Genomic DNA, 10,642 nt, shown 5'->3' with positions numbered 1-10,642 from the left:
CAATGTGATCTTGATGCAGTAACATCACCATGTCAAAGACACACACCACAGGAAAAGAAACTCATGAGATCTCCCTTCCTCAGTTCACCATGTGGCAGGCAACCACTGCTTCCCATCCTCAGGGCAGGAAGCCAAGCAGAAAGTGCAAACAGGCCAAAATCAGGACACGCTACTGCTCTCCCCATTTGAAAACCCTTGAACTGCAGATATCAAAATGCCTGAAGCTCCAAGCAGAGAGGTGGGCACTGCCTTAGGCACAAAATCCCTCACAGACAGAGCTGCTGTGGCAGAAATTCCTTAATGCCAGATATGGGCAGATGGAAAATCTCAAATGTGTTCCTTAGGGATTCAACTACCTGCATGGCCACCAGTCAGGTTCCTGCCTTAGGCCACTGTCATCATTGCAGGCTTCCAAATATAACGAGCCAGCCCCTCTCTGGCTCTGAAGTGGGACAGTTTTCATGGCATCATCAACAGAGCTGAACTGTTTTATATCAGCTTTGCTTCTTCAAAGGCTCCTTTTCCAGGGATTCCTTTTGGGGGGTTTATTTCTGGTTCCTTCTATTAGGAGAGACACATTTTCCATGCAGAGGTCACCAAATTCTGGTACTGCTGCTTTCCAGAAGGAAAAACCAGAAGACAGCTTGAAAACTAGCATCTTCAGGAGACACCATACAGCAAAACTCATCACCTACATGACGAGATCCTGAATTAAGAACAACTGCATCCAAATTTCAGCCCATCTCCTGAGCCATGAGGCTGTAGGAGTATTGTGTCATGAGTAAATCAGGCAGAAAACAAGGAATAACAAGTCTTACTCAAGCTTCATAAAAGGATATATCTCTGCCTTTTGCTGACTGCATGACACACCTCCAGTTCATGAAGTCCCTAAGCTGCTGATTGCCAGAGGCTGGGGGTTACAGGCAGGGAAAGTTCACTAATTACATATTTTTCTTCTGCATCTCCTTCTGGCCACTGACAGAAACAGGATGCAGAGTTAGGCAACATCTAGCCTGACCCAGAACAGCCCTTTTAATTCTCAGCAAGAAGCCAAGGTGCTCCAACCTCCCATTTAGGGGATGATGGGATTAGCAACCCTTCCCTTCAGCAATTACCAAACCAGGCCCTCAACATGAGTGCCAGATCTCTCGTTAGCACAGGAGGAGACAAGCTAGAATTACAGAAGCTGTTCCCTAAAGGTGAAGTTGTGCTTTGAAGCAGTGACTTAATTTAGGCAGATGAGGTAGGTATTCAGAGCGAGATGGATGTTTGTGCCTGGAACAGAACAAGCAGAGGAAGCAGCTCAGTAAATGATATGTTTTTAAGTATTTTTAGTAATGCAATGCAGCTGTAAGAGGAAAACAAAGGAGGAAGAGCAAGAAACAATGAAAATGAATTCAGCTCCAACCAAGCACAACGGGATCACACTGGTGCATCAAAATATGCTCCTGACCACCACCTTTTAGTGCAGGCTCAAATAAACCCATTCCTATGATCCCACTGTCTGGCAGAAGACCTCAGCCCAGAGTGGGGCTGAGCATACCCCACTCCAGTGGGTATTAATCACATACCACCACCCCAAATCCCTTTGTCCATATGTTCCCAGCTGCTGCTGGGATCCTTACCATCACCTCCAACTGCAAAAACAGCAGCTGCAATTAATAACGTGCAGACACTCTCAATTGCTCATCTCAGCAGCCATCTGGCTTCATATCGCACACATCCCTGCTATGCAAAGCAGAAGGGTATTTTAGCTCCTGCCACCAGCAGATGAAGGATGGACTAAGAAACAAGCAAGATTGATAGGAAACAGGAGATCGATTATAAACAAGCAGGAGACAGAAAGAGGGTGTTCAGTGATACTTCTGTGCAAACCAAAGGGATCTGCGTTTCAGAAGCAACAGTTGCAAATCAGCATTCCCCGAGGGCCCATTTTGAGCAATGCTCCATGAGATACCTCAATCGCTCATTTTGTCTTTGCTACCATCGTCATTTGTGTTCATCTCAACAGCACTTCCCCAGGCTTTGAGTGCAAACACTAAGTCAGATCTTTAACTGCTCTAATTTGGTGTGGCTCCCTGAACATCCATCTTCAAAGGATCCTTTAATAGCAATTACAGGCCAGATGAGTGGGATTTTAGTTTCCAATTAAACCAGTTTAGTTCAATTCAGAACTGCCAAATTTTGCCCAGATCTGCCATTCAGTTCAGCGCTCTGTGCTTTGTGGAAATGCAGGCAACACAACAGGAAAGAAAGCAGAAAACACACTTTCTGGGATCAGGACAATCTCTCGGAGCCATCTTTGTACAGCATCTAGCACAACAGGGACCCTTCCCATATGCGAGGCTTTTAGATGCACATTTTAAAGTCAGTATATTTGAGATATGACTTTCCAGGGCATTAAGCATCCCATCTCACATCTGCTACTGAGATTTTGGCCTCCAAGACTGAAGATGATCATCTTTTCTGTGTTGTAGAAAACGATGTCACACAGTTAAGATAGCGATGTTAAACTCATGCAGAACTTGGCATAATTTTAGTTCAGCTGCAGAATTTCACTGGGTAGGGATTCAAGATGAGAGCCCTGGTCTTGGGCAAGCTTCCCTTGTCCATTTATTTCCTCAGCCCTGAAATGTGAATGGCATTGATATCTCTGGGTGAAAAACTGTATTTATTATATATATAATAAATATAATATATAAATATTGTAATTATTTTGACTGTTATCATTATGAACATCTTTGCTTCAAAACCTGAGATGTTGACATTGTTTGCACTCTGCCAAAACTAAACTGCTGCTTAACAAGAAAGTAGCCATTCCTTAGGCACACATGTAAACTAGACACATGTGAACTAGACACTATTTGATATCCAGCCAGCTCAGAAAGGAATTCACTATCAAATCCTTAAGAGTTAGAAGTCTGTTGGACATGCTGACCAGCATCTTTGTAGGTATCTCTCTTTGTTTTGGGGGAAATAGTTTATTCCCAAACCTTTATGTCTGTTTGTACTTTGCTGGCTCCTATGCTCTCTGCATGTAATAGGACACTGTGCTAAAATTTTCACTTCTGCCTAGAGTGATAAGAGCTTTTAGCACTTATCTGGCATAAATGCAAAGAGCATTTGCTGCTGACACGATGCTCACGTACTATTCTTTGGCAGTACTTCAGCTACATATTTAGCATCTACCACCAAAAGGAGATTCATCCTGAGTTTATGGACCTGCTCCCAGAGCATCATTTATGCTAATGTAGAGTGGGCCCTGAACATGATCTGACCACCCTTACCTTGTGCATGTGGGGACACATTATTTTAGCTAGGTTCCTCCTTCTCACCCAGCTTGCATTTCTGTCTGATTCCCAAGATGAGAGCACTGTCATCCTGCGAAGGACATGAGACCTTGTACATGTCCTTACCTACCTGGAGACCTGGTGGGACCATTCAGGCACCAAGAGCTGCTGATCTCTGCTCTAGTAAGCAGAGACAGGGATCCAGGAAAGAAAAAATGCAGGGAGGGCCAAGGACTAAACATTCATCTGAAACATGTCAGAGGGAATCTTGATCTGAACAAACACAATATGATCTTAATGCAATTTTAAAGGGGATTAAGCAATGTGCAAAAAGGCATCACATTGATTTTTCAAATCCTGTCTGTATCATACGGACTGTAAAACATTATTTTAAAAAAAAAAAAAAGAGTTAGTAAAGAAACTGTATAGAAACTTTTATTCCCATAAACATCGAAAGAAGCAGAGCTGCCAACAGATACACCTACACCTATCTCCTGAATTAGTGCAGCTGTCTCTTGGGAGAGTTAACGTCCTTTCTCCCATACATCTTTTCCTGTTTGCAGATATCGCAAGAAATAAAGTGAGGTTAGAAAGAGATTTCTATTATCATCCCTTCCTTCAATGCACACTTCACTTCCATATTTTCCTGTGCAGGGCTTGGGTTTCTTTCATTCTGTTTATTTTTAATTCCTTGCCCACTTAAGCTAAGACAACAACATTTTGTTCTGTATTTCCACAGCTATTCCATGGTGATTTGTTAACGATGTTGGGTTTGCAGTCAAATGAGTGGAAAGATAAAAAGTTGGCAAGCTACTTCCCTCATTAGGGAACACAGCTCTAAAGCGCTCAAGCGCCAGCCTATTAGCTGAATTATTCAACAGAAGAAAAAAAAAATACATGACAAGAAGCTACAACAGGAGTGGGGAAGAAAGTGAAGCTTATTGACTTTGGTGCTATTGGGAAAGTTTGGCAGCATCCCTTGAAGCTCGATTGTAGAATTAAGCCCATTAAAGGAACTTAGGCAAGGTGGAAAGGCAGCACAAAAGCAGCCAGAATCTGGCAGTCATAACCCAGATACTGTACTGTATTGTTGCAATTTGGAACTGATAATGAAGAAGCTCAATCAGGGAGTATTTCCAAAACCGTAATTTAAGGGATCTGTTTATGTGCAGCTTGTGAATAACTGGTGGTGTTGGCGAACTTCCACATTCAGCCACAGGCTTTAAGCATGCAAATAACTCACCATGAGGATCCCCAGTAACAGGTTGTGTGTGTGCGCTTATCACGCAATAAATACCGTGCAATTCAGAAGAGCTTAACTGCCCACGAGAGAGGAGTGAGTTGCCTTGCACATGCCAATGGCAAGAGGAGTTGATATATGGCAGCTTGTTTGTTCCTTTAACAAAACAGAGTGGAACAAAACCCTGATGGGAAAGTCGGGATTGTCTGGTTTCTGTTTTCATGTAACCTGAAAAGCAAAAGGGAAGCACTTGATTCAGACACAAAATTGGCCCCAGGCAAAACCGTGAGGAGTCCGTATTTCTGGGGAACTGCTTAGGAGTGGGAAAAACAGTATCTGAATCTTAATAGCAAAGGGAAGTGATTAAGGACACAGCCTCGGGTGAGAGATTTCACCCGAATGTGAGGTAAAAGAGATTTCAAATCTTGGAGAAACCTCAAGAACAAAGTCCTTCGCTAGAGGCGTCTACATGCAGACTGGACTGCAGAGAAGAGAATCATAAAATACCCCGAGTTGGAAAGGAGCCACAAGGATCATCGTGTCCAACTCCTGGCTCCACACAGAATGCCCAAAACTCAGACCATCTGTCTGAGAGCACTGCCCAAATGGTTCTTCAACTCCAGCAGGCTCAGTGCCATGACCGCTGCCCTGAGGAGCCTGTCCCATTGCCTGATCACCCTCTGGGTGCAGAACCTTTCCCTAACCCCCAGCCTGACCCTCCCCTGTCCCAGCTCCATGCCGTCCCCTCAGGTCCTGTCGCTGTCCCCAGAGAGCAGAGCTCAGCGCCTGCCCCTCCGCTCCCCTCGTGAGGGAGCTGCAGGCCGCCATGAGGCCTCCCCTCAGCCTGCTCTGCTCGGGGCTGAGCACACCAAGGGGCCTCTCCTGTTCGTTGTACATCTTCCTCTTTTCATAGCCCTCCTTTTGGGCACTCTCCAATAGTTTCATGGATTTTATTTATTTATTTAGTGGTGACCAAAACTGCATGCAGTGCTAGAGCAGAGCAGGACAACCCCTTCACTTGCCTAAACTCCAGAAGCAGCATGGGCAGGGAGAGAAAGGGTGTTACCTGAAGGGTTCACAAACAGGGTCTGGGGGATTTATATATCAATTTGGTTATGCCAAACATTACTCAGAAATGGGGAAGAAAACAGAAGAGAAACACATGCACAAGATCTTTACTTTTACTTACAGCTATAGAGTTGCTGTGCTAAAGCAAAAGGCATCAAGTATTTTGAAGCTTTATAAACTGCAGGTATCCGCTTATTTTAATTGTCACGTGGCGCTAGGAAGATAAAACCTGACTCTGGAGATCTGGGAAGCGTGTCCTTTAGCTGCTGCAGAGCCTGAGAAAGCAGCGCAGCTCATGTGGCAGGCTACCACCCACTCCTCCGTTCCCAGGCACGTTCGTTCTTTCACCCAGAAACACTGTCCAAGTAGATTTTGCATATTTTTGTGAAGAGATTAGTTATACAGCTCTTCTGAAAAGTAACTTCAGTCACAGTAGCTTCCTAAATTTGCGCAGGGCCAAAAATTCTTATGTCACGGTTGTGCTGATAGAAGAGGATCTAACAAATGAGGAGAAAGTGGCAACCATCAAATCCATTAAGCAGCTACAATATTTTTACTTGGTGACCAAGACAGGAGGAGAAGTCAGGCAGTGAGATCTATGTGATGGCTCAGTGTCATCAACAGAAAAGGACCAGAATATCAGAAGTGGGATGATGACAACCTCAGTAAGGTAGCAGGGCTGAAATTCAATAGCAGGCAGAAATGGCATTAGGGAGCAATTATAATTTTTGCTCTAAGTGCTAAAGACTTGACTTCCAATCTATCGTTCCCAGAGGAGAGGAAAGGACTGGGTATACAGAAGCAAGTTAGTGGCTGCAGTACCTAGACAACAGAGCAATCTTTATATTATCAGGTGAAACATTTCTGGGGAGCAGGAAATCACCAGAGCTAGCATGTACAATAGTAACATGCCTCAGTGGCTAGAGTCAGGAGGAGATTTTCCCACCCAAAGGGCTTAAGTGTATTTACCTGGACATGCAAAGGCTGAGGAGGAATGTGATTACCAGGGATAATGTTTAGAACAAAGTACAGATGTTTACACTGGAAGATGTTCCATTCAGCCTCTCCTCTCAAAAGCCCAGACCTCTCATGGTATCTTTACATTGCACTCAGAGTGGGAAAGGCAAGTAGCCCTGATTTCCAGCAGGCAAATTGAGCTACAGAGCAAACATTACTTCCAGACCTGCAAAGTGCTCCAGGGAAGCCATGAGACAGGCTGAACAGATAAAACAAGTCTTCTTGGAGCAGCTTCAGTGCCAGCTTACTGTCTTCCCCAGAGACCCTCTAGATTGATCATCCTTTGGGACAGTGTGTGTGGAAAGAAAGCAAAGAAAGGAAATACTAAATGGGTCACTTTCCAATGACTGCACTGGCCTGTATTGAGGATAGCTGATATATCTGTATTGAAAGGACCAATACAAGTTGCCATTCGATTTCCAACCTTGCCCCCAAGCCAAATTTTTAGAATCAAAAACAAGTTTTCTAAAATGGCTTAAACTACTTGAATGACAGAAGAAGGCAGGGAAGAAACTGTTAGTCTTGAGGCACGTTTGGATTTGCCATTTGTTAAGGCAAAGGACTCACTGCTCCACAGATCTCAGGCATTGCTTTTGGCACTGGGAAGTGTGCTGACATTGTCTGACAAAGGGTAATTAATCCAAAGTCAGTGTAATTGAACACTCCCACTGCTGCTCAATTAATCCGATCACTTCCCCTATAAATTCATAACTGCAGCTCCTGACCACTGCAGACCTTATTTATATGCCAAAGAGGATTCCAGTTCTGAAAGACTCACAGGTGTCTGGGACAAAGCAAGACAGAAGAAAAGCTGGACACAAAGCAAAGAACTCAAAGCTGCCTCCTTCCCTCCCCCAGATGCTCAGTTCCACCCGAGACAGGAGAAAGAAAAATATGACAGCAGAGAAGGAAAATGCTAAGAAATTTAATTTGCCAAAAATAGCAAGAGGCAAATAGCAATGATTAAAAATAATAATAATAAAAATAAATAAATAAAGAAGAATTTAAGTGATCTCTCTCTCCATTCTGGACATGGGATATTTGCAAATGATTTCTTACCTTTTTCCTCTCTTTTTCTCTACTCTGAAGGGTTCCTTTGTTTTGCCATTTATTTTTCCCCAAAGTTGCAGGCTGTTATATTAGTAAATAATTAATTTTACAAGGCCATAACTCTAGCCAGCCCTAGAATTCAGACAGAAACCGTTGCAGGAATGTAGCTGAGATTTCAGGGAGAGGTAACAGGGACAACTTTCTTCTTGCAGACGGGGCTGGGAGCTGGGACTGTGCACCAGGTTCAGGATCAGACTGTTCTGCTTTTTCAACCCAAACCCCAGGGCTGTATTCAAGCTGTTAGAACAGAGATCACTACTGGTTTTCTGCGATGAGACTGCATGGGGAAATTGGATGCTATCGTAGGTTTTTTTTGGCATAAATAGCTGGATGATGGCTTGCAAAGCTGCCCAAGTGGTTTAGACTTCAAATGGAGAGAAATTGAATAGCCAAACCCTGGAGGGCCCCTCGTGATATTCCCCCATAGGAGATGGAGCCTCTTCCAGTTTCAAGTGAGACAAAGTAAACTGCTCAGAACAGGGGCAAGTTTTATAGATGCCTCTTCCTGCATTGTGATGAAGCCGAGAACACCTGTAGAGATATGAGGGAAAGCGCTTTGCTCTGGTGAAAAAGCAGAGAAATGGCAACACAGAGCATTATATCACGGTGAGACAGTTCTAAGACAGGGCACTAGGAAAGCTTCATCCAGCTGGTTTCACAGGAGGACATGTGGGAGATAACTGGAATTGTCTGTAGGGAGGGGTAGTACGGGAGAAAGCCACTGTAGGACCAGTCCTTGCCAAAGGCAGATGGAAATTTGGTACCAGTCACGGCAGGGATAGGCGTTTTTCTCCAAAAGCAGCATGTTCCATGGATAAAGTCACAGAAACAAAACATAAACGTGCACACATGACATCACAAGAAATCCAGTTCCTGGATTATGCCACAGTGCCTCCTCACAGCTGAGCGCTGCTGAACGTGGCCTTTTGTTATTCCTTATTGTAATATGTAATTATTATGTAATTCTTATTCCTGATACAGAATGAAAGGCACAGCAACAACCTTGTGTACTGGTCAAGCAGGCTGCAATTAAACCATGCCAAACATTACTGCAGGGAGCCATGGGTACACCTGTAATTGCCCTCTGTAGGTGCTTTAAGGCTGCAACAGTTCATATTGAAATTGTTCCTATAAAACAGTTCTCTGACCAAGGAGCACAGGACTTGGCCCCAGGTTCCCAATTCACCAACCTGCGTTAGTCTTTGCTCTCCTCCTGTACATAACTCCAGGAGTTTTCTCCTTTTCATTTCACAACAGCCTGGAGAAGCTGTGGTACTCTGCTGGAGCCCCCCTTGGCTAAACGAGTGGAGCTAAACCTGCTGCAAGGCAAACACCTGGATACAAACGAGTGAAACTGGGGGAGCTAAAGGAAAAAAAAAAAAAAAGAAGAAGAAAAAAATAGAGAAAAAGGAGCAGGAAATATATGAAGCATTTCTGCTTTCCCCACAAGCAGCCTGGAGCTAAAGAAAACACCACAGCTCTTAGTGCAGCTGACCAGAAGCAGTCTCTGAATGAAGTCCAGGGTGATTTAGGGTGAGGGAATGGTGGGGGAGACACAATCTATACCCTACTTCCCCTGTGACAGTGTTGTCTAATAACTTGCCATAGGATTTTGATCTGAAGGAGGACCAAATTAGGTTATGAGCTTGCTGTCAATGAAACAGAAAACATCAGGCTCCCAGCTCCTTTGCTTGCTGTCTGCCACACGCAGCCCTTGCCCTTCTTCCTTAGCAAAGCATTTCGGAAGGCCCCATTCCCCCTTCCCTCCCACTCCACCCTGAAGCAAAGTTGATGAACCGTGGCTCCTTGTCGCCCTGCCAAACCTCGCTAACCGATCGCAGTGTGAAAGCAGCTGTGACAGGCAGCAGCTGAAGAGGCAGCATCAAATTAAGCAGCTGGAAGGGACCCAGCAAAGCACTGCTGCTCTCTCTTACCCACTGCATGAGTCAATTCTCACCATCCTCAGCATCCCCTTATGTTTGACTGGGTGCAGGGCCCGATTCCCTGAGCAGCCCATTCCAGCCAGTCCCCATAAAATAATCTAGGAGCTGAAGCATTTCTTGCAGGGCTTTTTCCCACTGGAAGAGAATTCGTGGCTCAGTGACGTCTCCCTCCAGACCCGCAATAGCTTTTTGTGCAAACAATGCCAGTGAAATGCCACCATTGCTTTTACAACTTTTTGTTTTGTTTTTGTTTGAGAGAATTGCGTTTCTGTGCTCGGAGCATTTTGAATGCGCTGATCGAATCTGGCAGGAGTAACCAAACACACACACACACACCGCCTGGGAAATGGAACAAGGAGGGAAGGAAGGATACAAGCAAATATTTCTACAGGATTGTCAGGCCTCTCAGTTTCCATGGCAGTATGTTTCCATGGAAGCCAAATTTGAAGCCTGTTGCTGCCACTGGAGTGGCCCAAAGAAAAATTATTAGTCTTGAAAATTAACCAAGCTGCTCTCTACCTTGAGAGCCAGCCCACCCACAGCCTTAAAAAATATATATACACATATATAAAAACCAGCAATTTCCATCTCTGATAAAAGATTCAATAAGCACATGAGGAAGGAGGAGAGAGGAGGAGAAAATACCACACAATGATAAACAGGAGCTTCCTTTTATGCAGCCAACAATACAGCAAGGTTTCAAAAAACACACTGGCAAGCACAAGGCTGAACGTGCTTTATGAAATATTTCACGTAAAGGTCGGCAAAATCCTGCAAAGCATTCTGTACCACCAGAGGGACAAAAGGAGGGTACCTTGAGACTAGTGCCATGGGGCTGCCATTTGTTTGTTCAAAGCAAAGCCCCTTAATCATGCTTCTACCTCCCCAGCTGCTTGCTCACCCACCTCGCTGTAAAACATACAGGAAAGGGAAGATTTTTTTTACTGGGGGCCTTCTTAGTCGACACTAAAGAG

The sequence above is a fragment of the Anas acuta genome, chromosome 8, assembly GCF_963932015.1.
Source record: "Anas acuta chromosome 8, bAnaAcu1.1, whole genome shotgun sequence".
Classification (NCBI taxonomy): Eukaryota; Metazoa; Chordata; class Aves; order Anseriformes; family Anatidae; genus Anas; species Anas acuta.
The sequence above is the reverse complement of the archived record's forward strand: the minus strand, read 5'-3'. Positions refer to the sequence as shown.